Source organism: Podarcis bocagei (genome assembly GCF_964188305.1).
Source record: "Podarcis bocagei genome assembly, chromosome: 14".
NCBI classification, from domain to species: Eukaryota; Metazoa; Chordata; class Lepidosauria; order Squamata; family Lacertidae; genus Podarcis; species Podarcis bocagei.
In genome coordinates, this window is record NC_138139.1 from 47,592,136 (window position 1) to 47,619,669 (window position 27,534).

At 47.0% G+C, this 27,534-nt stretch overlaps 2 long non-coding RNA genes across 2 annotated transcripts in view; one reads left to right on the forward strand and one right to left on the reverse strand.

The window, feature by feature from the left end:
• The window catches only part of LOC308573154, a 285,151-nt gene that overhangs the window by 115,179 nt on the left and 142,438 nt on the right, over window positions 1–27,534 (forward strand). The gene's annotated exons all lie outside the window — the stretch shown is intronic.
• Window positions 8,296–14,919, reverse strand: LOC308573333. Its single transcript, XR_014002044.1, has 3 exons — window positions 14,805–14,919; window positions 9,648–10,284; window positions 8,296–8,747 (listed from the first exon to the last, which is right to left on the reverse strand). It is a non-coding gene; the product is annotated as an uncharacterized lncRNA (long non-coding RNA).

Here is a 27,534-nt window from a genome sequence, read left to right on the forward strand (position 1 = left end):
TTAAAGAATTGGTGTCTGAGTTTGATTTCTTTCCTCGCCTTCCCTCCTTGACCTTTTCCCCTGGTGAGTTGTGTTTATTTCGACTGTAAGCCTGCAGACAGGGACTATATTAATGGATTCTATGCAAGCCTTTTTGGCTGAAGAGCAGGATACTAATATCAACTCAGTGGCTGCTACGGGCCTCGGAGGGCAGGGAGGGAGAAAATTCCAGCTTGGAGATCAGTTGGGAAAGAGACTGAAAATAAATCTGCAACCGCACTTGGAATACTGTGTGCATTCCTGATCGCTTTATCTCAAAAAAGGATATTCTGGAGCTGAAACAGGTGCAAAGAAGGGCAGCCAAAAGGATCAGGGGTCTTCTCTCTCTCCCCCCTCCCCCAATTAAGCACTCTGAGAAGAAAAGGACACGGGGCAGGGCATGAGAGAGGTTTATAAAATGATTCCCGGTGTGAGGAAAGAAGACAGAGAGAAGCTTTTCTCCATTTCTCATTATACTCAAAACTGGGGTTGACCCAATGAAACTGACCCTGGTTGATTCAGAATGAACAAAAGAAAAGTCCAGCAAGCAATGCAAAGTTAACTCACTGCCATTGGACTGTTGGAGAAAAGCAATAACGTTTCCTTCTATTGAGTTTGTAGTTAATGCATGTGTTACTTTAAACCACGAGTGCACTGTGCGTACAGCAATCTATCTAGCATTTGTTTGTGGCTCTGTAAGTTAACTCCACTCTTAAAAGCTGAGCCATTTTGCTTTTTGTTCTCTCCAACTTGTTGAGACAATATGTCTCTTGTTGTTTCTCTCTCACACATATCTACCTATCATGTAAATAGTTCCTGCATGAATAAAGCCTTTGAACCCCAGAAACTGGAAGTAATTGTTCCAATCTAATTCACCCAAGCTGCAAGGTCTGCTAACATAGACATGGTGGTAATTCAAAGGGCATTTTTAAAACATTTAAAAATATATTTTTGTCATTGCTTAGCAAGCGAAAGGCCAAAATCTACTTCAGGGGCTCCTCCAGATGCCATCAGCATTCTTCCTGTTATGCTTACACAGTCTTAACTGAGATGTCATCTGCTGGGTCCCTCATAGTCCCATGATTCTTGGCTGTAAGGCTGAGGTTTGGTCAGGACAAAGGGAATACATCAGTCAGAGAGCAATTGGCAAAGTTTTTGAATGTGATTTATGATTGCTTGATCCATGAACACACACAGGCTGCTTAGCATTATAATTGTGTGTTTTCCAGTTGCACTAATGCACATCTTTATTAGTGTTACCAATTGTCAATTGTCATAAAATTTGCTTAAATGGTCTGTTGGCTGCAAATAAAGAGATGATGGCCGTGATGATAGTAACCGAAGCTTCTCCCTGTGGACTGTGGATTGCTATTTTTTAAAAAACAAAATAAATTACCATTGACATCCCTATGCTAACTCACAACAGAAGCTACAGACCAAATCCAGTGTCTGAAATTGCTCTGGCAGTTGTTAATCTGAGAGCATTAATATTTACCATTTATACAGTATTTATAAAAAGGGTTGCCAGCATGAGCCTTCTCTCCCCCCACCCAGTTCCTGCTTCCTGGCTAGTTTCCCAGGCCTCGAACAGCTGTGTGGGAAGTAATATATTCAGCAGGCAAATATTTTCCTTGAGCAAGTAAGGGGAGGAGGGACTTCTCCTGTTGAATTTCTGTTTGTCACAGAGCTGTTAAAAAACCCACACATATCACTTGCAATTGCCAGTCTCCTTGGAGAACCTTTTCAGAATTAATTATTATTATTGTCTGCCCTCCCCCCCCAAGACCCCCCTAGGAAGGTTACAACCATTAAAATGCAACACTGAGAGTAAGATACTACATCACACAATATTGAAAACGGCTTTAAACAGCTTGCAGTAACTGAAAAAGAAGGTGGGTTCTAAAAACCTGCACCACAAGGGTCAAAAGAGATTCACTAACACAAGACCCATCACTCGAAACGTCATGTGTCATTTTTCTTTCCCATCAAAAATTGGTGTTTTTTGCTTGTATTAAAGATGGTTTAAATGAGGAAGACAACTTCTTCTTTGGCGATCCCTCGTAGCTGAGTAAAAATTTCTTCCATAAACATGGTTTTAACAGTGACTCTATAAGTGACTGTGGAGGCCAATTCTGGATCCACATGTCCGTCCACAGTGGGGACATAGATTTCCGGACAGGAGTTGACCATGGTGAGGGTTTGGTTTGCCAAGCATGCCTTTTTCTTAGCACATTTCTCCTTTTCATCCTGAATTTTTCTTCAAAGCCCATGACCCTTTGGTAAAGGCTGTTCTCCAACTGGAGCGCTCGCAGAACAGTGTTTCCCAGTTGTCGGTGTTTATACTACATTTTTTTTAGATTTGCCTTGAGAGAGTCTTTGAACCTCTTTTATTGACCACCAGCATTACGCTTTCCATTTTTAAGTTCACAGTAGAGTAGTAGCTTTGGAAGACGACAATCAGGCACCCAGACAATATGACCAGTCCAAGTTGATGTTGAAGAATCATTGCTTCAACACTGGTGATCTTTGCTTCTTCCAGTACACTGGCATTAGTTCGCCTGTCTTCCCAAGTGATGTGTAAGAATTTTCAGAGACACCGTTGATGGAATCTTTCAAGGAGTTGGAGATGGTGTTTGTAAGTGGTCCATGTTTCACAAGCATACAGTAAGGTTGGTAGTACAACCTTATATAGTGGTACCTTGGTTTGCAAACCGTCTGGTTTGCATACGTTTTGGATTACAAACACGTCAAACCCGGAAGTGCATGTCCCGGTTTGCAAACTTTTTTTGGATTACAACCCATTTTGGGGGGGATTACGAACAAAAAATTTTTGGAGGCCCCATTGGCGAAAACGCGCCTTGGGTTACAACCTGTTTTGGTTTACAAATGGACCTCCAGAACTGATTATGGTTGTAAACCAAGGTACTACTGTAGTAGTATAGCCTTTATTTGTTGGAGGGTTGGTTGTGGGCTCTCCACTAGGTGGCACCGTAGAATACAAATGTGTTCTCACAGAAGGAGAGAGGCTCTCAATCAGCTCTGTGGTGCTTGAGGGTTGATTCCTGCCCCTGCATGCACTGAGCGAGGTGTTGCATCATCCCTTGTTGAAAGACTTGAAAACACCCATGAACAAAGGAAGGGCAATAGCTTAGTGGTAGAGCATTATCTGCTTTACATGCAGAAGCTCCCAGGTTCAATGCAGGTAGGGCTGGCAGACACCCTTAGTCTGAAACCAGGGAGAGCTTCTGCCAGTCAGTGTGGAAGAGGCAAAGGCGGACATGGAAGCCCCGTTCCCCTGGTGTCCTTGTGCACATCGTTCTCCCTCCTTGGTCCCCGAGAAAGTAGGGAAAGTCAACCAGGGTTCTTCTACTCATGTTCATCTCAAACAATCAGGGGACCTGTTTTGTCAGGAACCCTGGTTGCATGGACATTTCTACTCACATTCAAACAAAACCAGGTAGAAGTCCCCTGTGGGTCTTCCCCACTTGGTATGGGGACTGGTTGCAAAGGGTGATGCGCACAGTGATGTTGGGAGACAAGATTTGCGCACCTGACCCTGATCCACCCCCTTGGTCCATGGATGCAGGTCAACATCTACCTGAACATGCCTACAAGGTCTTGCAGAATTGCATTGGGTTGGCTGCATTGGTTGGTTGTCTTCATTGGCTGAAAATCTGTCCCCTGGCCTTGCGAATCTAAGGTTGAAGATCTAAGTAAAAGCAGCAGCAGAAACAGAAAGTTTCCTTTTGACTGGAATCCTCAACACATTTAGAAGAGCATAAATCTCATTGAATAGATTGGGATTTATTTCTTTTGAGTCAGCGTGCCTAGTATTTAATCTCCTGTCTACACCTTGGATTTGACTAAGGCTCTGATAACCAGGAATGGTCAAATGTATCCATTCTGGTTTCCCTCCTTTTCTTAATCTTCAGTCTGCCACAGTTCTGCATCAGATTGCAATTTCTTTTTTAAGTTCTCATGAAATTTTGTCTGTGTTTTACTGTGGATTTATCTGCCTGGACCCATCTTTTTGCAAGCAAATCTCCAAGATGTGACACAGCTTTCATTAAAATAGATGCATTTGATGTACACTTCCCCCTTACACTTATACACAATTTTGGGGGCACATTGATTGTTTGGAGAGCAATCACTATTTTGCAAAATTTGGAAAAGTGGAGAAAGCATGTTGCCTTGCATATTCTTTCAGCAGTTGTGAATTTCCTCTGAAAATGAAAACTCAAAGCAATTTCCTTCCGCATCCCGATCAACAACCCACCCAAAGGGCTGATTCCTATACAGTGTTAGCTGGATTTCCTCAGTGAACTTGGGCACTGTTATAAGAATTTTAAGGTCTTATATATATATATATATATAATAGAAGGTAAAGGTACCCCTGACTGTTCGGGCCAGTCTTGCCAGACTCTAGGGTTGTGCGCTCATCTCACTCTAGAGGCTGGGAGCCAGCGCTGTTCGCAGACACTTCCGGGTCACGTGGCCAGCGTGACAAGCTGCTCTGGCAAGCCAGAGCCGCACACGGAAACACCGTTTACCTTCCCGCTAGTAAGAGGTCCCTATTTATCTACTTGCACCTGGAGGTGCTTTTGAACTGCTAGGTTGGCAGGCGCTGGGACTGAACGACGGGAGCGCACCCCGCCGCAGGGATTCGAACCGCTGACCATGCGATCGGCAAGTCCTAGGCGCTGAGGTTTTACCCACAGCGCCACCCGCGACCCAATATATATAATAGATGTCCATAAATGTACCAAGCAAACACATATAAATATGTAAACCACCTGTCTGAAACCCACAGAAAAGTCCTAAAACCATTTTCTCTCTCCCAAAATGACCTCAAATATTTCTCTGCAAGGTCGAAGGACATGGGAAATCTCCCCATTGTCTCTTTCACAAATCCTGTCTTAAGGGCACATTTAAGATATGAATCGGGTGTGAGCCTGTGACCTGGATTCAGGAACTGAGTAACAAAAGAGTGGCCAGGATGCCCAGGTAATCCAATCAAGTAACCTAGCAGACAAGAGATAAAAAACAATGCACTCAGATTTCTGTTGTAGCCCGCCCCTCCTGTGATGTATGTGTGTTTCTGGGGGTGGTCTAGAGTTTGAGGGTGGGCAATTTAAAAAGTCTATATACTAAGGGCGGGCACACCTTTGTTCTGGGTTCCTCTTCTTTCCTGCTTGTGATGAGTGAGGACCCTGTTGCAACAGTTTAATAAAGATCAGGTTTACTAGCTGCTTTGCTTCTCAATATTCTCTGACTATTTTCTCTTACCGATAGAGAACCTACAAAAGGACTCTATACGGGCTCTTGGGTACCCTGTTTCTGAGGGCTTCCTTGGATAAAAAACAAGGACACCAGCCAGGAATACCAGAGCAAAACAGCAGCCAGTAGGCTTGGTCTTTATTGAAGACTGTCGCCACAGGACTCCCACCTGCCACAAGGTGGAACAAGATGGAAGCCCCGAACAAAAGAGAACCCAAACTTTTATTAGCTGCTCATCCTCATGTTACATTCCCCGCACCCAAACTACATCACTAATACATCATGGTTACATCATGAAAGGGGAGGTCTGGTAGCAGTAATCTGAGCATCCTGGACCCTGCCCCATGGTTCCCCTTGCCCTCCACCAAACACCCATCAAGGGTAACAAAAGAGATATTTACATTTCCCCCTTTCCCAGCCAAGTTAATCACACCCTTTTGTCTTCATCTGGGTTTGTTATTTCTGGAATGGCTACCTATCTAGCACTCAGGTATCAGGATGCCAGGGATTATCACTCAGGCAGAGGGGCTGCTGAGTAGCTGAGCTCACATGTCTATATGAATTTCTGAAGTTTTCCCAGTGAGCCAGTACATAGATACATTTATCAGTGAATTCTTACATTTGGTATTGTGCAGCAAAGGCCCTTTGAATAGATAGGAAGAAACCGTGATGAAGTGTTTTGTGGGGACAAGTCACAAAAGTGATTGTGCTGATTTTGGTAGTGGGCTGCATGTGCATGATATCTGCTGGAGGGGCAACCCCCCCAAACTATACATAAATTCCTGCAACAACCCCATAAGGGAAAAGGAGCAGTTATTTCTCGTAACAGGTACCATCCATCTCCCAGCTTGACGTCCCTGTGAATTCTCTCATGCTGACAATAACCATGGAGTGCCACAGAAGGCAAACTGATTCAGCCTTGGTGCATTCCGGGAAAACCGTTTCTGCCAAGCCATTAATTGACAGGATTTCTTGCGTGTAAATGGCCTCGTGCAATTTGTGGCTGAGGAAAATTATAGCTCGTGGTGGCCTGGCGACAGGATCGTGCCCTCATATGGCGCCTTGACTTATCTCCAGGAGTCAAGGAGTTGCTCCCGTAACATCGTAAATTAGTTGCTGTGGAGACCTGTGTGTGGTGTCACCATAAAGCAGCTGAAGGATAATGCGGCAGAAATAACTCATCCCCTGAGGGAACACAAGCAAGGGAGACTCTTTGGATTAATGGAGGCAGAGGGGCGGCTGGGTGGGATGGGGGAGAACAGGAATATATGTGGAGGAAGACTATTATTAGGCAGTTAAGAACATGCCTTACACCACGTCAGACCATTGTTCCACCTCCATTCTCCCATGCCCTCCTCCTTACATTGCCTGGGACAGCTAAGGGTTGTTCTTTGGCAAGCAGGACTCGCTTTCTAGGGCTAATAGCAAGCCACACTGGGACTGGCTGCATGAAGGTGCTACCCATTGGCAATGTGGCACTGCCAGTTTGCAGGGGCAATTCACATTCACACCGTGTCTGTGAATGAACGTTTTCCAGCTCCAGACCCTTGCGAACACAATTTCGTTTTCCTGAGCTTTCCACAAATAGCATTGTGCTGCTTTTGTGGTGTGGTGGTGGGGGAACCCCCTAAACCCTAGAAATGAAGAAAAAAAGAGAGTAGGATTTGGATTATTTTGAGTATTGAAGGGAAGATTGCAGGCTAGTGGGAAAATAATAGGCAAATACTGTATTTTTTGCTCTATAAGACTCACTTTTTCCCTCCCAAAAAGTAAGGGGAAATGTGTGTGCATCTTATGGAGCGAATGCAGGCTGCGCAGCTATCCCAGAAGCCAGAACAGCAAGAGGGATTGCTGCTTTCACTGCGCAGCGATCCCTCTTGCTGTTCTGGTTTCTGAGATTCAGAATATTTTTTTTCTTGTTTTCCTCCTTCAAAAACTAGGTGCGTCTTGTCGTCTGGTGCGTCTTATAGAGCGAAAAATACGGTATTTCTTTCCTGGCCAGGGCTTCACCTGGGATAGAGTTGTTAACAGGACAAAAGGTGTCGATGGCTCATCTGAGAGGAATTTGAGGCCTGGGCAGACGGAAGGTTGCCAGGGTAACTGGGTGCAAAGTGACAGGAAAAGAGGGTCTTTAGCAAGGTGTGCTAGGAAGAAGAAGAAGAAGAAGAAGAAGAAGAAGAAGAAGAAGAAGAAGAAGAAGAAGAAGAAAGACTGGGATCCATCTTGGGCAGGCTGGCTGAAGGCTGGCTGGGAGAGATGCCTTGGACTCCAGGGCTGCCCTGCTGTGGGGAAAAGGCCCCTTCTAAGAGGACCAAGCTGTAAGACCAGGACTTCCTCCATGCAGTCTGAAGGTGTAAAGATGTGGATAGATTATATTTCTTAAAGCTATGACAGTCTCTGCCACATCTTCAATTCTCCAAGGGAGCATAAATCCTGAGCCTTCCTGGAATTCTGCTACTACTTGGCAGAGAGTCAGTGTGGCACCCAAGTTCTGTCACAGTACTGGTTTCTTTTTAATGGCTGCTGTTGAATGGCTTTCAGCTTGGTCTTCTCATGGCTGCTTCTGGGTCTTTGCCATACTTACGAACGTCAGAAAAACCAGTGGCCCATTTCATGCATCCTCCTGTTTTCACAGTGGCCAGCCAGATGCCCAGACAAAGCCCCAAAGCTGATCCTGAGCACAACAGCAAACAATCTTAGCCACTTTGCAAGGCTTTTATCTTTGTACAGTAATGCGGGACAGAAATATTTTACCCAAGAAGGTAGAATTGCTTTTGCCTGTTGAGCTGTCGTGAAAAACTCTATAGAGTGAGGACAACTTTTTTTTAAAGGTGTCAGCCTTAAAGAACAAGCTTAGAATAAATGGAAAACTAATTATATACACCCCCAAATACTGCAAGCTGTGTTAACTTTCTAAAAGCAGACTCCAAAACATTCCATTGAGCTTGGCCAGTGATTACAAAGGAGACAGCTGCCTTGAAAAGATGAACAATCACAAACTAGGGGGGCAGAGTTTGGAAAAGAGATTGACCTTGATTTATTTTTATTTAGCAACCCTCTGCATTTTGGGTAGCGGCGGTGTTAGCTCAGGTCATCGCAGGACTTTTGCTCTTTTCGGGTGGAATTTCGTTGCTCGCTGGCAAATCCAGGTAGCAGAATTAAAGCTGATCACACTTCCTTCCCAGAACTGGACGTTTTTCAACCAGGAAAGTGACAGGAAAGTGCGATATAACGTTTGCTTGACACAACATCGTATGGCCTCTCGTAAGAACAGAAGGCGTTGCTGCCGGATCAGATCAGTGGCCCATCAAGTCCATCATTCGGTTCTCAAAGTGGCCAACCTAGATTCCCTGTAGCAGCACATGCGAACAACAACACTCTCGCCTTCTGCGGTTTCCAGCAATTGGCTTTCAGAGGCAGGTTGCCTCTGACGGCAGAAGCAGGACATAGCCCTGTAAATAAATCAGAATGCACGCTCAGTAAACAGAGGATGTTGTCAAAGGCTGCCTCCAGAAAGTGAGCATTTTGTAGGAGGGCTTCAAAGAAGTGCAAAGAAGTTTGCAAAATTTACAGCGGATTAAAATGTGCTCTGTTACTCCGGGGCAACAAATCCTCTTGACATAGCAATGGACGTTTTGCTGTTAGGAAAGCGACACAGAAATGCATGGGAGGGGGAAGATGTGTGATATGCAGATTATGAACACAGATGCATGAACGCAGTGCAAGGAAAACCAGGAGGAATGCTCCTTATTGTATACCCTCCATGGAAACAAATCAGAACAAATGTCTAAAAAAGAGCAGGCAGAGTATGAGTTCTGCTAATCTTGGGCCAAAGAATTCCTATTGGTATATAAATGCGGGTGGCGCTGTGGTCTAAACCACTGAGCTTCTTGGGCTTGCTGATCGGAAGGTTGGCGGTTCAAATCCCCGCTACGGAGTGAGCTCTCGTTGCTCGGTCCCTGCTCCTGCCAACCTAGCAGTTCAAAAGCCTACCAGTGCAAATAGATAAATAGGCACCGCTGTGGTGGGAAGGTAAAAGGTGTTTCCGTGTGCTCTGGTTTTCGTTATGGCCCTCCGTGTGTGATTTAGTCCTGCTGGCCACATGACCCAGAAAGCTGTCTGTGGACAAACGCCGGCTCCCTCAACCTGAAAGCGAGATGAGCACCGCAACCCTAGAGTCGCCTTTGACGGGACTTAACCGTCCAGGGGTCCTTTACCTTTTTAATAGAAGTCATTAGAACTGTAAACAAAAGTATACGAATGGAATGTTTGCAGAGACCCCATCCTGGGGTCTTTTACCTTTACTTTATTGGTATATAAAGCCCTGAATGGCTTCGCACCAGTTTAGCTACCATATTGCCTTGCCCCATATATGCCCATTTGATTCCTTCGATCTGCAGAACGGGCATTGCCCTAGATGCCACATTCCACATTTAGTGTGGCAGCACTAGGCGTCTTCGCTGTGTCTTTTAGGCACCTGCTAAGAACATATTTTTGTTTAGGCAAGCCTAGCCAGGCATGTAGATGTTGACGTGTTTTTTCCTTCTGTTGCTGTTAATTTTAATGATGTTTTGCATGTTTCAAATGGTTTTAAGCTTTTTTTTTTTAAAAAAATGATAATTGTAACATTCTTTGTAAACCGCTTGGGGTTTTCCTCCAACCAACTGGTACATATAAATTTTGTCGCACGAACACAGCTTTGTGCAAGCAAACCAGGATATACAGGTATGCTCAATAAACAGGTAGTCTGTGGGGAGGTCCAATGATGTACAACAGTGACCCAAAATCATCAGTCACGGTGAGATTGGATGGCGGGTTAGGCAGGAACCATCAAGGTGTTTCTTTGGAAATGCCGGTTTTACCAGAGGAAGCCATATACTTTTTTAGAAAAAAAAGCTCCTTGCTGTTTTGGCCTGAAGGATGGGTAGGGTGTTATGTGAAGAGCGAAAGAAATCCTCCTCGCTTCTTCTTCTTCTTCTTTAAACAGATCTATTTAAAAACAAACAAATTAAGTGGAATGATTGTTGGCGAACAGGCTGACATTTGCTTTCATCTTCACCTGGTTCAGCTGGAATTTTTTTTTTTCTAAAGCTAAATAAGTTTGAAGTGGAAAAAGTTCCACCCTTTGCCTTCTACGCTGGGCATTATTTGCTGGATCAATTCCATCCCTCCTTCATGGAGCTGTGTATAGATAGATAGATAGATAGATAGATAGATAGATAGATAGATGATAGATAGAGATAGATAGATAGATAGATAGATGATAGATAGATAGATAGATAGATAGATAGATAGATAGATAGATAGATAGATAGAGATAGATAGATAGATAGATAGATAGATAGATAGATAGATAGATAGATGATAGATGATAGATAGATAGAGATAGATAGATAGATAGATAGATAGATAGATAGATAGATAGATAGATAGTGCTTCTTTTCTGGGGGGGGGGGAAGGAGTACACATAGCCCTAAACATTTTGTGAATCTTTGTACTTTTGTCCATTTACTGCACTTAGTTTTCCCGATTTGAACTATAAAATGGTGATTTTCTTGAGTCAAAATGAGAGTACCCCTAAACATTTTTTTTAGAAAAAAGTGCTCTCTCTCTCTCTCTCTGTATATACAGTGCTACCTCGGGTTACATACACTTCAGGTTACATACGCTTCAGGTTACAGACTCCGCTAACCCAGAAATATTGCTTCAGGTTAAGAACTTTGCTTCAGGATGAGAACAGAAATTGTGCTCTGGCGGTGCGGCAGCAGCAGGAGGCACCATTAGCTAAAGTGGTGCTTCAGGTTAAGAACAGTTTCAGGTTAAGTACGGACCTCCGGAACGAATTAAGTACTTAACTTGAGATACCACTGTATATATTTTCTGCTTTACAATTTAGAATACTCATTTAAACATCCTTAAAGTATCATTGACTTCCCTCCTTCTCTTTCCATGATTCATTTTGCATATCATAAATCCCTGCATATTTTACATAAAGTGAACCATTTAGTATTCCATTATTTCATCCACCAAAACTTATTTACACTGTTGGACTTATCTTAATGCTGCCAACGTTTTCAAGTGTACACAATTTCCCCCCATATATTCAATAAACATTTTCCAATCTTCTCTAAACGTATGTTCTTCCTGTTATTTTATTCACTCTGTTAAGCCTGCAAGCTGCACATATTCTGTCAACTTAAGTTGCCATTTTTCTTTCATTGGGACCTTCCTTGCTCGTTTTCCATTTTGGGACTAACAAAACACGGGCTGCAGTAGTGGCATACATAAATAGCCTTTTTTGACACCTGGGAATTTCCATCTGAATTATCCCCAACAAAAAGGACTCTCTTTTTTTGGAAAAGTACTTTTAAACATTTTTTTCAATTCATTATGGATCATTTCCCAATATTCTTTTACCCTTTTACAAGTCCACCACATATGAAAGAATGTTCCCAATGAGGTTGAGGGAAGATGGAGCTGTATTTATCATCATAGGAAGCTGGCAAGGGAGCCAACCTGATGACCTTCAGACGCTGTTGCACTACAATTCCCATCACCCCTTGGCATGTTAAAGAGACATCAACCTGGTCTCCCAGGTCCTAGTCTAGCACCCTAACCACTATACAGCGCTGCCTCCTCACAGGAGATAAAATGCACGAGACGTTTGCGAAAACGTGTTTCCTGCTTGGCAAGACAGCATTAAAAAATTGTGCACACTGCGAGAAATTCACACTCCGCTGCAGATGAATTTTCGCGAGGGCGTAAAAAATAATAATTAAAAATCCATTGCAAACTCATGCAGAGCAGCAGAGTGCCAGAGACTGCAGAATGTGAAAGAAATCGAGATTGGCAGAGATGCCCATCCTAAGCTTGCGATATGCAAGAGTTTGCATTCTCCGGCGTTTGCTGCCGTCGCAAAATTGTGGCTTTTCCGGTCCCAGAATGCGGTGGGCGGAGGCCCTTCTTCTCAAGACTGCAACCGCTTGGTGATCCTAGTCTTTTGCAAGGCGGTGTGAAAAATAGGACTGGAGCAGATCTGGCAAGAGAGAAATCGCTATTGAGCAAGGCCTAGGTTTGTGGGTGCAGCAGGAGGCTCCTCTAGGCTTGGAGCCTGCATATTTTCGGGAGGAATTCTCCTTCATCCCTGCCACGCCCAGCTTTGAAGCAAGGGGGGTGGGGAGGATTTGCAGAGTCGCCACCCTCCTACCTGGCCAGCCGCACCTTCCTTGCACCTGGAGGGGCTGGAGGCGCCCTCAAAAGAACCTGTTCCAGCACTTGCCAAGCCGGTTTGGGCATTGGGAAGAGCTTGGCTGAGGTGAGGCAGTGGGGGGGGGGAGAGAGAGAGAGAGAAGAGAGATGGTTTTATGGCTCCCTTGCCCAAAGCGATGATGAGTCAGGCCAGGTAACTCGCAGAGTGTCAGACCGACCTGTTCTGTGTCTTGTTTGCAAGCTGGCCAGGGAAGGCTCTGCTCTGAGCTGCCGGGGATTAACTTTGCTTAAGCTAACACCAGCCTGCATCCTGGAAGGCGTGGACCTGTGGCTGTGTGGTCTGAGGAGGTGTCTTGGGTTTACAGGCTGGTAATGATCCGAGAGCCAACAAGCTGCGACAACATCTGTTGGTCAAAGCGCATAGTGTCTTCCAAGTGAAAATTCAAAGTGGTCTCTGCATACATTTCTCCGATGAAAATAGGGACGTCCCATTCCATAACAATAATTTTACTACAGTGGTACCTCAGGTTACAGATGCTTCAGGTTACAGATGCTTCAGGTTACAGACGCTTCAGGTTACAGACTCCGCTAACCCAGAAATAGTACCTCGGGTTAAGAACTTTGCTTCAGGATGAGAACAGAAATCACGTGGTGGCGGTGCGGTGGCAGTGGGAGGCCCCAGTAGCTAAAGTGGTGCTTCAGGTTAAGAACAGTTTCAGGTTAAGAACGGACCTCCAGAATTAATTAAGTACTTAACCCAAGGTACCGCTGTATTTATACACCACACATCTTACTGGGTTGCCCCAAGTCACTCAGGGCAGCTTCCAACATATATAAAAACATTAGAAAACATTAAACATTAAAAAAACCAACCCTTCCCTATACAGCAGGCATGTCCAAAATCTGTTTCGGGAGCCTAATCCGGCCCACTGGTCAGTTTAATCCAGTCCCTGCAGCAGTTTATATCCTGGGCTATAATCCTAAAAAAACCTCAATAACTTCAACCCTAAAAAAAGCTGAACAACTTCATTCTTAAAAAAAGATTAACAACTTCAGTCGGCCCTCGCGGCCCTTCACTTCATCAAATCTGGCCCTCTTTGAAAAAAGTTTGGACACCACTGCTATACAGGATTGCTTGCAGATGGTTCAGAGGTCGGATAACTTTGCACCCTTCAACATTTCTCCAGTGAAAATAGGGACATCCTAAGGAAAAGCTCTGTTCCAGCTCCTGCCAACCTAGCAGTTTGAAAGCATGTCAAAAACTGCAAGTAGATAAATAGGTACCACTCCAGCAGGAAGGTAAATGGCGTTTCCGTGCGCTGCTCTGGTTCGCCAGCAGCGGCTTAGTCATGCTGGCCACATGACCCGGAAAACTGTCTGCGGACAAACGGCAACTCCCTCAGCCTGTAAAGCGAGATGAGCGCCGCAACCCCAGAGTCGTCCACGACTGGGCTTAACTGTCAGGGATCCTTTACCTTTAAGGTTAATACTCACGGCCTGACCAATGCCGTGGCTCATGAGCTGTTGTTGAACTCCAACTCCCGTCATCTCTGACCATCAACCTTGCTGGCTGGGGCTGATGGCAGCTGGAGTTCACCAAAACATGGAGGGCACGCAACCTGCACTCATGAATGAATGAACGCCTTGCCACTCCTACAGTGCCCCCACACCTTCTGCACCACCCAAAATGCATTTCCTCCTGCCATATAGACAATAGGCGCATCGCACATGCTTTCCGTTCCCACCCCTCCTGTTTCAGCCACACCAAACCCTTCTCTTCCCCGTCTTTTCTTCTCTTCTCGAGCTAATCCTCCTGCCCCGTCCAAACATGCCTCAGATGATCTCCAGGCTTAAGTGCCCATCGATCACGTTCCTTCTGTACGTGCTTCCCCTACGTAAACGGAACGGGTGCCAGCACAGCGGAAGCCGGTTTGCCAAACTGGCTTCACTGCGCGAGCGGAGAGGGCTTGCCTGTTAGGAAAGTAGAGGGAGAAATCTGTTTCGGTTTGATTTCATAGAATCGTGGAATTGGAAGGGAATCCAATGTTCGTCTAAGCAATGCAGGAATCTCAACTAAAGCATCTCAACTGAAGATATAAGGTGACCCTCTCTAATTCACCGTTTAGAAAACGTTATGCAAATCATAACATAGCCACTCATTCTCTGAATATTGGAGGGATCCTGAGGGCCTGATAGCATGGCTTGGAGGACCACACTTGGCCCCTGGACCTCCAGACTTGTGAGAAATATTCTCAGCACCTTGAGAGACGCCCCTCCCTGAAAACAAAACCATCATCCACCTGGTCTGAGCGCTCCATGCCAAACTCCCGGAAACGTTGGTATTTGTTTTAGGCACCTGGCTTTGCTGTGCACTATCAAACTTTCACTTAGACATGTTCCGACAGCGCTTTCTCTTTCTTTCCACACCCACCCTGAAGCTGGCAGAGCAGATGAGGAGCTCCCTCTTGCCGCTTGCCGGTTTGGACAAGCATCGCTATCACCAATTGCCTCCCATGCAGACGGAGACCCCTGTTGGGTCAGACCAAAACAGCCAAATGGAGTGCTGTGCTTTGTGTCAGCTGCGTGGGGCAGGCTGGCAAGCTTCCGAGTCCCACAGAAGGCCTTTCTGCTGGACTCAAAGTTGGGATGGCCCAAATGCATGGGTGTAGCCAAGGAGGGGCAGGGAGGACGGCAGCTCCCCACAAATCAATGCAAATCTGAGGTTCTGCCCCCCTAACAAAAGCCTTTCTCTCCCCAACAAAAATCCTGGCTATGCCCATGTCCAAACATGATTGCCATTGGGGTGCCAACTTGAATAATATATTGAGGAGGGCAAGTACGCCGCACCCTGCATAATCAATCACACAGTGCGGTGCATGCACACCATTTGAATGGCAATGCCCATTATCTTGGGGGGACCCCCTCAAATATTTTACGGGGGGCAGGGAAGCAAAGGGACCTTGGCTTCCTATGAGTGTCATATAGGGCACCCTGTTGCCATGGGGTAGTTTGTCGTGCAATTAAACGTAACAGTGTAAGAAGATCCTGGTGGATCGGGCCCATGGGCCACGATGTTTAGCATCTCTTTGCTCACAGTGGATGCCTCCAGGAAGCCCTCAGGGAGAACTGGAAGGCAGCAAGGATAACCCATACATACATCCCATGGAGATGAATGTTGGAAGTTCTAGGGCAGGGGAAAGGAAGGACTTGTTCACATAGTCTTGCTGTCACGGTCTGGTCTACGGGTGATCAAAGTCCCAGATGAGGATGTCGGGACCGGGGGCAAGATGGCAGGGTGGGAGCAGGAATGAGAGTCCAGAAGCCAGGGGTCCGAGGGTCAGGAAGCAGGGAGTCACGAAGACAAGGGTTGAGTCAAGAAGCCGAGGTCCGAGGATCAGGAAGCAAGAAGCCAAACGCAGCAAGGCAGGAAACATGTTGCTGTGGCGAAGAGCCGAAGGGAAATGCTGACCTTCTATCCCTCACCTGTGCGGCCGTGCCTTGCCTCTCCAGAACAAACTCAGGAAGGCCCCAGTCCTGCGAAGTCCTACTGGTCACAGGGCCTGGCTCCTGCACGCACTCCTGACACTTGCTGCAAGGAACCTATGGTCCTCAAGTTGTCACCAGACTACAAGCTCCATCAGTCCCAGCCAGCATGGTCAATGGCCAGGGAAGATGGGAGTTCAGTGAAATCTGGAAGGCCAAACGGTGTTTCTGTGCACTCTGGTTTCCATCACGGTGTCCAGTTGAGCCAGAAGCGGTTTAGTCTTGCTGGCCACATGACCTGGAAAGCTGTCTATGGACAAATGTTGACTCCCTCGGACTGAAAGCGACATGAGCGCTGCAACCCCACAGTTGCCTTTGACTGGACTTAACCGTCCAGGGGTCCTTCACCTTTTTAATATAAGTCATTAGAACTGTAAACAAAAAATATATATGAATGGAAAGATTGCAGAGAAGGTTCCAATCTGGTTTGTGAAGCAAGGATGCTGTTGGAAGGCTCTGCATGACTGAAAGAACCTGGGGGAGCGAGGGAAGCTCTCATTGTGCCCTATCAATAGGGAACTAAGAAAATAAAAAAGCAACCCCACCCTGTAGAAACAAAAGGATTTTCCCGCTCCGGAACACACACCTGGAAAGCCAACAGACCTAGGCCTTTGATTTCTAGCCATACAGACATTTGAGCGCTTTTCCACAGGGGCAGATCATGTTCCAGCTGCCGTTCTGCCTTGGCTGCGAACCTTTTTCAAACAAAAACCAGTCCAATTTAGGTTGTCTGGGTCTTTCTTGGGGGGTTGGGGTGGGTAATGTGGGTCGTGCCGTACATATAAAGCACCCTTATGCTGTTCGTTGAAAGAAATTATATGAAAATGATGTACCGTTGGTACCTAACACTGAGTAAAATTGCAAAAATGTACAAAACAAGTTCAAAACTGTGCTGGAAATGTAAATAGATGGAGGGTACTTTTTACCATATGTGGACATGTACATTGGTCAAGGCTTTCTGGGAAATGATAAATAATGAGCTAAAGAAAATGTTTTTGTTAAAAAACCCAGAAGCCTTTTTACTAGGTATAATAGGTGAAGAGTTACCAAGAGAAGATAAAAGACTTTTTATGTATGCAACGACAGCAGCGAGAATGCTACTAGCCCAGAGATGGAAGGAAGGAGGAGTACCATCAAAAGAAAAATGGCAGATGAAACTCATGGACTATGCAGAGATGGCGAAACTGATGGGAAAGATCCGAAACCAGGAATATCAAATATTTTCTAAAGACTGGAGTAAATTTCTAATTTATTTAAAAGACCACTGTAAAAAGTTAAAATCTTTGGCAGGAATGCAATGACACTTGTAACGTGGAATTATTTACGATTATGATGGTCATTTAACAGATGGATAATGGTAAAAGATGGAGCAAATCTAATCTTAAACATGGAAACCATGGAGGCAGGGAAGGAGGCCTGAAGCTTCAAAAGAACCTTGTACTTTAACGTTTGAAATGGTTATGTTAAAATGCTTAAAATATGAAAAAACCAATCAAAAATTATTTTAAAAATACATGTAAAGCACTCTTATGTGACTCATAACCATCCTGGCTTCCCCCAAAGAATCTTGGGAACTGTAGTTTGTTCCGCTCCGCCACCTTGATCGTTTTGGCTGCCCTTTCCTGAGCTTTTCCTGAAGCAGAATACTTCTCCCAAGCCTTATTTCAGAAGGGGGTGAAATACTGAGGGCACCAAGGAAGATCTCCGTGAACACATGCCTGCCCCTGGGCACTGCATTGGCAACCCCTGTAAAGTGAGAGTGGGGGCCACCGTTGAATTCACATCCAGAACCTGCCTTGCGGTGCAGACTTCCATCCAGACTACCCTCACCTTGATCCGAGCAGGAAGAAGAAGAAGAGGAGTTTGGATTTGATATCCCCGCTTTATCACTACCCTAAGGAGTCTCAAAGCGGCTCACAATATCCTTTCCCTTCCTCCCCCACAACAAACACTCTGTGAGGTGAGTGGGGCTGAGAAACTTCAAAGAAGTGTGACCAGCCCAAGGTCACCCAGCAGCTGCATGTGGAGGAGTGGGGAAGCGAACCCGGTTCACCAGATTACGAGTCTACACCACTTAACCACTACATCACACTGGCTCTCTCTCAGAAATCAGGAAGTCCTCAAATGGAAGGAACATCTGCATGCAAATCTCCTTCGAATTCAGATTTCTCGAGGACTAACCCACTTCTGGGGCTCACCGTTTTGCACATCCGAAACGTCACTCGAGAAAACCCAGCAAAGAAGTTGCCGGCGTTTGGACCCGTTTACAGTTCTGGCAAGCTTCTCTGAGAAACATCAGACTTAAACCCTCGCTGTCCCTCTCCCTCCTCAGAGCCAGGTCTTTTGCAAAACAGATGGCCTGGCTTTGTGAAAGTCGGGAGCAGCAGAACGAAAGGACTTCGTTCTCCCTCCTTATTCTCATTTGTCTGCTTTCCTGCCCAAATGGAAACAGAGCAAACTTGGCAAAGCTCAGCGCAAAAAGAAATCAAGACTGCGCGTCATATTTCCTGCTCTTGGGAGCACTGCCTTTTCAGTGATGTGTGTGCTTTATGGGGAAAAGGGATATGCACACCCACCCCATTGTGTACCCACAACCTTCCCCCTTCCTTTTGGTGAATTGGGCTAAAGGCCTCTCCTTTTTTATGGACCAAACGGAACTCAGCAACATGTTCAAATGCTCTAGGCAGGCATGAGAGGCGGGGTTGTGTGTGATTCGATCCAGCTTGCATTGAAAGGCAAACCTGACTAAATTGTACTTCCCAAAACAATACACAAACCCAAACGCAGCTTTTGCCCTTATCTGAATTCTGCAGAGCGGTTCTCTAGCCAAGTCACGTGTGCACAAATGCGGGAAAGTGTGCACAGAAATGCAGAGATCAGTGAAATCTACACAAAACAATGCACTTCTATCGGGGGAAATTGCTTTGCAGAACTGCGTAAACGTTAAACGAAATTGCATACAAAGCCTGCGTACGTTAAGGGACTTTTGTCCTAAAGTGCTGGTGGACTTCCACAAGGACTTCTTCCACGAGGACTCCTTCGTTCTTCTATGCCCCTTCTTCTCTCCTTCTCATAGGTGCTGACTCCCTGGGGCTCTGGGTGCCCGAGCACCCACAAGATTCCCATATGAAGGTGTTGGATGGTTGGTGAAGGACCCAGAGTGAGAGGCAGGGAATGGAAGCTCTTGAAGGGTGAGAGATTGGGAGAAGAAAGGGAAGCTGCCAGGTGAGAGACAAGGACTAAGAGATACCACATTTTTCGCTCTATTAGACGCACCGGACGATTGGACGCACCTAGTTTTTAGGGGAGGCTCCCCGCTCCCCTGCAGAGACTTCATCCCGTGGCTAAGCCAGAAGCCAAGACAGCCAGCGGGATCCCACTCGCTGTAATGGCTTCTTCTTTAGCCGCAAGCAGCCTCTCCCAGGCAAGGGGAGCCTTCATCCCCTGCCCGGGAGAAGCTGCGGGCGGCTAAGTGTCTCCCAAGAGCTGCACTCCCTTTAAAGAGCACGCGGAGTGTGTGTGCGGCTCTTGGGGGCTTTTCCCGAGGAGGGAGAAGGGCAGCTCTTCTCCCTCCTCAGGAAAAGCCCCCAAGAGCCGAACACACGCTCCCCGCGGCTCTTTAAAGGGAGTGCTGACAGAGCCTCCTGCCTGCATTCGCTGCATAAGACGCACACACATTTCCCCTTACTTTTTAGGAGGGGAAAGGTGCGTCTTATAGAGCGAAAAATACGGTACCTTTGATAAAGGACTGTCAGGGAACTGCCATTGGAACAGGTGAGGGAGGCAGGGGGATACAGAGAGCCTCCGATGCTTAGTGTAGAGGTGGGGAAAGCCACACCTCCAGTTGAGCAGAGAGGGAAGGGGGCAGCCAAGAGAGGGGAGGGCTCGAAGATGCTGCTGAGAGCTCACCTAGCCCAGCTGGCCAGGAGGCACACATGCCGTTTCCGTCACCCAGTTTGCACAGAGGGATGAAACGGAAGGAGGGGAGGTGGATATTTGGGGTGTCTAAGTTCTTATGTTGGGGGAGAAACCGGAAGTTGCCACTCCCGGAATCTGCAAGTGACTAAGACGGACATGAACTTTGGGGTTCTGCACTTTAAATAGTTTGCACCAATAAAACATGTAAAAGACATATTGGAGTTCTGCCTGGTTACTCACAAGCAACCACCATCAGCACCTGACAAAGACTCTTGTGTTTTCTTTTCTCTTTCTGTTTTTATTTATATTTCATTTTATTATGAAAAGCTTTAATAAAATCTTATGGGGGGGAACAGAATATTGCTCCTTCCGTTTCCAGGGTCTGAGCTGTGCATCGCATTCCTTAGGGAGACAAAAGAGGCAGGTGAGCAGCTTTGGGGAAATCCCAAAGTTAGTACAAAACAAATCTTTAGGGAAAAACACACGTGTGTGTGTGTGTGTGTGTGTGTGTGTACGCACACATGTGTGCAAACCCCTAAAACAGCCTAATGGGGTCTGGGCATGTTTGGTGTCCATGGAACACTGACTGACAGCTGGGGGAGGGAACAGAAAAACCAGGTGGGAGGCGAGACGGAATGGAGAAACCTGAAGCGGGGCTTGGCTGGCTGAGATGACTGGAATAGCAAACAGGAGCACTCAACATTGCAACATTTTCTGCTGCAAATCCTGCTTGTTTGCTTTTTTTTACAAAAATATAAACAGAGTGTTAAGTAGAGACAGACAGCAGACATTCCTACCAGCCAGAAGGTTGCTCAAAGAATGACTTCAACAAGTTTCAGTCAACACCAGCTAGAAAGTCACAATTTTCTCTCTTCCCCCACAAACTGCTTGATCTTTTTGACATTATTTATTCAGGGTGAGGTGGGGAGCAACACACACACTACCAATGCCCACAGGTTTTTGGGGGTGGGGAAAGCTTCCTTCTGCCATATTGCACCCTCTTTCCTTACACCTTTGTGAAACCCTAGAACATAGCTGTCAACATTTTCCTTTTTATAAGGGAAATTCCCTTATTCTGAACAGGATTCCTCACAAGAAAAGGGAAAAGTTGACAGCTGTGCCCTAGAATAACACCTGAAAAAGGCTTCTGTATCTCTGTTCATCAAAACTTCTTCTCTGCCTCTTTTCATCAGCTGCTGGGATATGACTTTCTTCAAGTCCACATGGGTATCTCATTCAAAGCACACAGAGAGAGACATCCAGCTATCAGGGCACCATTGCCTACCATGCGCTCTCACTGGCGAAACCACACCAGCCAGCCATGCTGGAGCAGGAAGGGGCAAACCAGCTATCAATATGATGTAGATGTCATCATCCCGGGAGCTCATGCTGGAGGGCAGGTAAGAGATCCAGTAACTAGAAATGATAGTGATGACCTCAAAGGAATGCCAGACCAGGAGCTGCAACACCAGCATGTTTATTTCTGTTTTGACAGGGCTGCAGGGTTGCATTTTTGCAGCAGGGCTTGGCGAAGCCAGCAACACATGCCCCTGTTTTTTCCGTTCACCACGTCCGGGCTGTCAAACCACAGCAAAGCCTAGCCCTGCCCAGCTGTGTTTGGTCAAATCCAGTTCTTCATCACTCCCGATCTCCTTCTCCCTCGAGTCACTCCTCACTGGCTAACTTGAGATCAGAGCCGGCCCTACCAGGAGGCATGCTGAACATCTCGTCTCAGGCAGCTGATTGGGAGGCGCAGCCAAATGAGCTCCCCCACCCACTCCACACTGCTGCCCCGTGAACCCTGTGGGCAGCTGCCTTGCTGGTTTGTCTGTGATGGCTCCGACCTGGTGGAATGCTCTGTCCCATGAGACCAGGGCCCTGCAGGATTTAACTTCCTTCCACAGGGCTTGTAAGACAGAGCTATTCCGCCTGGCTTTCAATTTGAACTTAGCCTGATCTTTTATTCCCCTTTCTTCCCTCCCTCTCCCCTTTTTATGAAGATTACCCGCTCTGGGATCCCACAGCTAATTCTCCCCTGGTCTCCTCGTTGGCCCAAATAGGACTAACTTAGCCAGCTAGCCCTGGTGATCATCTAATGTTTATTGGATGGATTTTCCCCCTAAATTGATTTTTGAATTCTGAATTTATTGTTATTCATGTTTTGTACTGTATTTTATACTATTTTTTGTTGCATCAATTAAGTGTTTTAAATTTTTTGTTAGCCGCCCTGATCCCAGTTTTCTGAACTGGGAAGGGTGGGGTATAAATAAAAATTTATTATTATTATTATTTGTTGAGGGCCAGGCTTGCAACTGAAGCCTCTCTGCCACCTGGGCACCCCAGCACCCAGTTGGCACCCTACTACAACCCCTGTTGCTGCTATGCATAGAACACCCATTCTAACTCACAGAGACGTCTGATTCTGCTGAATCAAGCAAAGCCCTTCCGGTGCATCACTTTCCTTCTGGCAAAAAGCCCCGTCTTTAGCAGGAAGCTGGTTTGTTGCGCAAAACCTCCTGGTCCGCATTAATTGCGGGACCTGGATTTGCTAGCTTGAGACTGGATCTTACCAGCAAAGCAGCAACAGTCTTGATGAGGCTTCCTCAACCTCGGCCCTCCAGATGTTTTTGGCCTGCAACTCCCACGATCCCTAGCTAGCAGGACCAGTGGTCAGGGATGATGGTAATTGTAGTCTCAAAACATCTGGAGGGCCGAGGTTGAGGAAGCCTGGTCTTGATGGTCTCCAAGACCTGCTTGGCTTCAGCACAGTGGCAGCTTCGTGTGCCTTCCCACCATCCCCTGCCGACAGGAGCAAGCAGTAAATTGCACCGAGTGAGTTGTGGTTAACTCTTCGTTAGCAAAACAGGATCGGCACGGGAGCATCAGGCCTAATGAGCACAGCAACTCAGGTCTTGCTGAGGCTGAAGGTCCCCATCTCCCCATAGGTGCCCAAGTCCCTTCCTCTCCAGGGTTTCCGCCCCAAGCAATCTGAGACTGTGCCTGCATGCCTGCCTTTGCTCCTCCTGTTTCACGCCTCTCTTGGTCCAGGGAATTAAGGCAGGAGGGGAGCTTGTTGCAGAAAAAAAGGAAGACATTTGTGCCTCTTCACCAGCCTGACTCACTTCTGCCTCTTGGCCTTCTTCAGCCTGCTCTCCTGCTTCTACTTCTGCCTCTGATTCTGGACTTCTCTCTACCACAGACTCCCCCCACTCTAGTTTCCGACACCCCCTCTTCCCAGTCTTCTTCCTCTGATCCCACCACCACTCCCCAGACTCTGAGCTTTCTCCCCTTTGATGATTCCCCAGCTGGTTCCTCCCACCATTCCTCTGTGTCCAACCAGTCGATGACACCCGCACTACAACTCCCATCCGTCACAGCCAGGCTGGCCAATGATCAGGGCCAATGGGAGTTATGGTTCAGTCAGAAGGTCACAAGCTTGCCATTCCTGGGATAAAGGCACACAGGAAGCTGGAGGCAGAAGGACCCACATCTAGGTGGGTGGGTTTCACCAGGAAAGGTGCAACGGTGATTATTAGCAAACAACTAGCAAATGGCTTGTGATCCACCTCAGTGACTTGTAGGGACTTCCAAAATCAGAGCTGCATGCCTCAGGAATGAGGTCATGGTTCTGGCAACTCGGCTACGTCTGGTCCGCTAATAACATTTCCAGAGGTAACTCTCCAGCTTATCTTGGCAGTTCCCGGCGGGAGTCTTCGCTGGGGCTTACAAGTCGCTTGCAACGTTAGCACTGAAAGAGCATTTGAGGAACAGAGAGAGTTGCTTTACAGCTAGTCAGGCCGTGGGGGGGGGGTCTGTTGAGCATAGTATCGCCTATACCAGGGGTCAGCAAGGTTTATCTTGCCTGGGCTGGATCGGTCCCATGGAGAACCCTCCATGGGCCGGATTGCGTGCCTGCCCGCAATTATTGGGATCTGCGTAGACACGATTTCCGGTGTTGTGGAAGCGAGTTCCCACACTGCGCTGCGTTGGTTTAGTGCAGCGCGTTAGTGGGTGGCTCAGTTTGGGGACGGCTTGTGGGCCGGTCAAATGACCTCTGCGGCTGCTTCCAGCCCATGGGCCTTAGGTTGGTGACCCCCTGGTCTACACTAATTGGCAGGGGCTGGGAGCCTGTCTCTCTCTCTCTCTCTCTCTCTCTCTCTCTCTGTGTGTGTGTGTGTGTCTAACTAACTTAGAGATACCACATAAGAATGAACCAAGGACGTTTTGCTTGCAAAGCTCATGCTTGACCGTGGTGCTGGACCACTTCTGGAGAAAAGAACAAGAGCTAACACTGCAGCTGTGACCCAGGGGCTTAAAGGACAGGATAGAGGGGGTTGCACCCCTGTAGTTGCTCCCAACTCACGTCTCCCATGCAACCATCTAGTCAAACAACAAAAACAGGACAGCCTTGTAGTATGATATCACCCCGTTTGGCACTTCCCCATGCCTTGCGAGTGGCATCAGTCAGGGAACAGGGTGGGGGCTCTCCAAGCTGCCATGCGTCCTCGACATGTCAAGGATGATTTCCGGCTTCCACATTCTGCGGCCCTGACTGCGCAGCCTGTCCTGTGGCTTCTGCGAGGGACGCCCTGTGAACGCCCCTGTTCTCATACCAAAGCCTGCACTCTCCACTGTTATTACGCATCACCAAAGGCTTTGGGTTTGACAGTCATAGGTTGCATTCGTTTATCTTTATGATTGTCTCCCCAGTTTCATCGGATCGTAGAAATGTAGAGTTGGAAGGGACCCCCAAAGGTCATCTAGTCCAAGCCCCTGCAATGCAGGAATCATGGCTAAGGGATCCCTGGAAGATGGCGATCCAAACACTCCTCAAAAACCTCCAGGAAAGGAGAGTCCACCGGCTTCCGAGGGAGATTGTTCCACTGCCAAGCGCCTCTTACCATCAGAAAGGTTTTCCTAATGTTTAGCTGGAATCTCCTTATGAGATGGAGAGGAAAGGAGATTTGAAAGCCTAGGCAGCAAATCTCCTTCTAAAGGTAAAGGTAAAGGTAAAGGGACCCCTGACCATTAGGTCCAGTCTTGACCGACTCTGGGGTTGCAGCACTCATCTCGCTTTACTGGCCAAGGGAGCTGGCGTACAGCTTCCAGGTCATGTGGCCAGCATGACTAAGCCGCTTCTGGTGAACCAGAGCAGTGCATGGAAACGCCGTTTACCTTCCCACTGGAGCGGTACCTATTTATCTACTTGCACTTTGACGTGCTTTTGAACTGCTAGGTAGGCAGGAGCAGGGACTGAGCAATGGGAGCTCACCCCATCGTGGGGATTCAAACTGCCAACCTTCTGATCAGCAAGCCCTAGGGTCTGTGGTTTAGACCACAGCACCACCAGCGTCCCATGACGGTGACAGTTAGCACTCAGTTAGACAGGTTGCACTCTTCTGTTTGACACATTTGTTGAGCATTCATCCCAATTTGCTTCCACAAAACGTATGTTAGATGACGATGATCACAGTTCCAATAATTTATTCCCAAATGGCCACCTGTTTTTCTGCCGTCTCTATATCAGCTGTGGCCAGGGCCGGATTGAGGTTTGATGAGGCCCTAAGCTACTGAAGGTAATGGGGCCCTTTATATGTCCAGCTGTTCTTTGTCAACAACAAATTGTCGCTGTTTTTTGTGTTGAATATATGCTATGTTGTAATTTATGGACAATTAAGAAGAAGTATCCAGTTTCTTTTCCCCTTTAAATTTTTTTTGGGCCCCCAAGAGACTGTGGCCTTAAACTATAGCTTGTTTAGCTCATACATAAATCTGGCACTTGCTGTGACACGCAAGCTATAGATCCTGGCTACCAGCCCCTTAGATATGCCATCCACTGAGTTCAGCAATATTTCAAAGGTGTAAAAGGGTCCTCATAGCCTGTTCATGAAATGAAATCTCCAACCTACTGTCATTATTCCGAAATGTGTGCCTATGCACTTAAATTAGCATGTGCAAATGTTAAGCAAACTTGTCCTCTTGTTTTGGCAACGCTTTCCCTTTGTGTAGGCAATGCACAAGCCTGGCCACCCTTGGTAGAACTGACTTGGGTGTCATGTTCCAACTGGGTGCCCTCAGGGGATAGATAGAGGGAGCCAATCGCTGGAAGCCTTAGCCTCTTACCAAAACACATATTGAGGAGAGCAGAGTTCAAGGTGGAGGGCAGTGCAAGCAAGCCAGGTTCAAGCCCAGGGAATCGGCTGAGGCGCCAAAACCAGCCTTCAGAGGCAAGTTCAATCCCACAGGCAGCCCAGGTAGCAAGTGAACAAGACCAAGTTTGGAAACGACAAGCCAGAAGCCTGTATTACTTTCAGGAAAGAGAATACTCAGGAGGGAGACCTTCTATATTCAGGCTTCCTAGACCACACCTGAACCACAGGTCAAGGAAGTTGCAAGGGTTACTTGCTCATGAGGAATCCTCCTGACGAGGTGTTTGAGGATTTTGGGTCCTTAGGCACAGGCTAGGTTGCTGCTTTGGGGCCTGGACCTTTTGGTGATCTTGAGAGACTGCCACACCTGACCTGAAGTCTCCAGGTTTACCTGGCCTTCTCCAGGTGGCAGGCAGAGGGCTTGCCTCTTCAGGTGGGCAAGAGTGCCTTTCGTAAAGAGATTAAGAAGTCCACAAGCTTCAGCCTAGCAGAAGCCAGCTGCAAATTCTAGCAGAGACACTCTGGGAAGATCTGACTTCCTCCACTTCCCTTTCCAATTAACCTCCATCTCCAGGGACTGTCCCCATGACACCACCAAGGGCCTCCCCTCCATGACGTCACCAGATGTCTTGCTCCTAGTTCTCAGGTGTGGGCGCTGAAAACCTCAGGGTCTGGGATGCTCCTGACCTGGCAAGCTGATCTGGAAGGAAGGGGTTTTCGGCTAGCATAGCCTACCTCACAGTTTTGTCATGAGAGTAAATGAGAAAAGGCGGAGGATCCTTATATATACCACCTAGTTTCCTTGGAGTGAGAATGGGATAAAGATGCAGCCAACCTATGAAGACTTATGAATGATGGGGATGTGCTGGGTTTTTCTGGTTGATATCAGCCTCTTCCCCTTAAATCAGGGGTAGGTAACCTAAGGCCCGTGGGCTGGATGCGGCCCAATCGCCCATGGACAGTCCAGGAATCAGTGTGTTTTTACATGAATAGAATGTGTCCTTTTACAGTGGTACCTCGGGTTACAGACGCTTCAAGTTACAGACTCCGCTAACCCAGAAATAGTACCTCGGGTTACGAACTTTGCTTCAGGATGAGAACAGAAATTGTGCTCTGGCGGTGTGGCGGCAGCAGGAGGCCCCATTAGCTAAAGTGGTGCTTCAGGTTAAGAACAGTTTCAGGTTAAGAACGGACCTCTGGAATGAATTAAGTACTTAACCCGAGGTACCACTGTATTTAAAATGCATCTCTGGGTTGTTTGTGGGGCCTGCCTGGTGTTTTTACATGAGTAGAATGCGTGCTTTTATTTAAAATGCATCTCTGGGTTATTTGTGGGACACAGGAATTCGTTCATTTCTTTTTTCAAAATATAGTCCGGCCCGCCACATGGTCTGAGGGACGGTGGACCGGCCCACGGCTG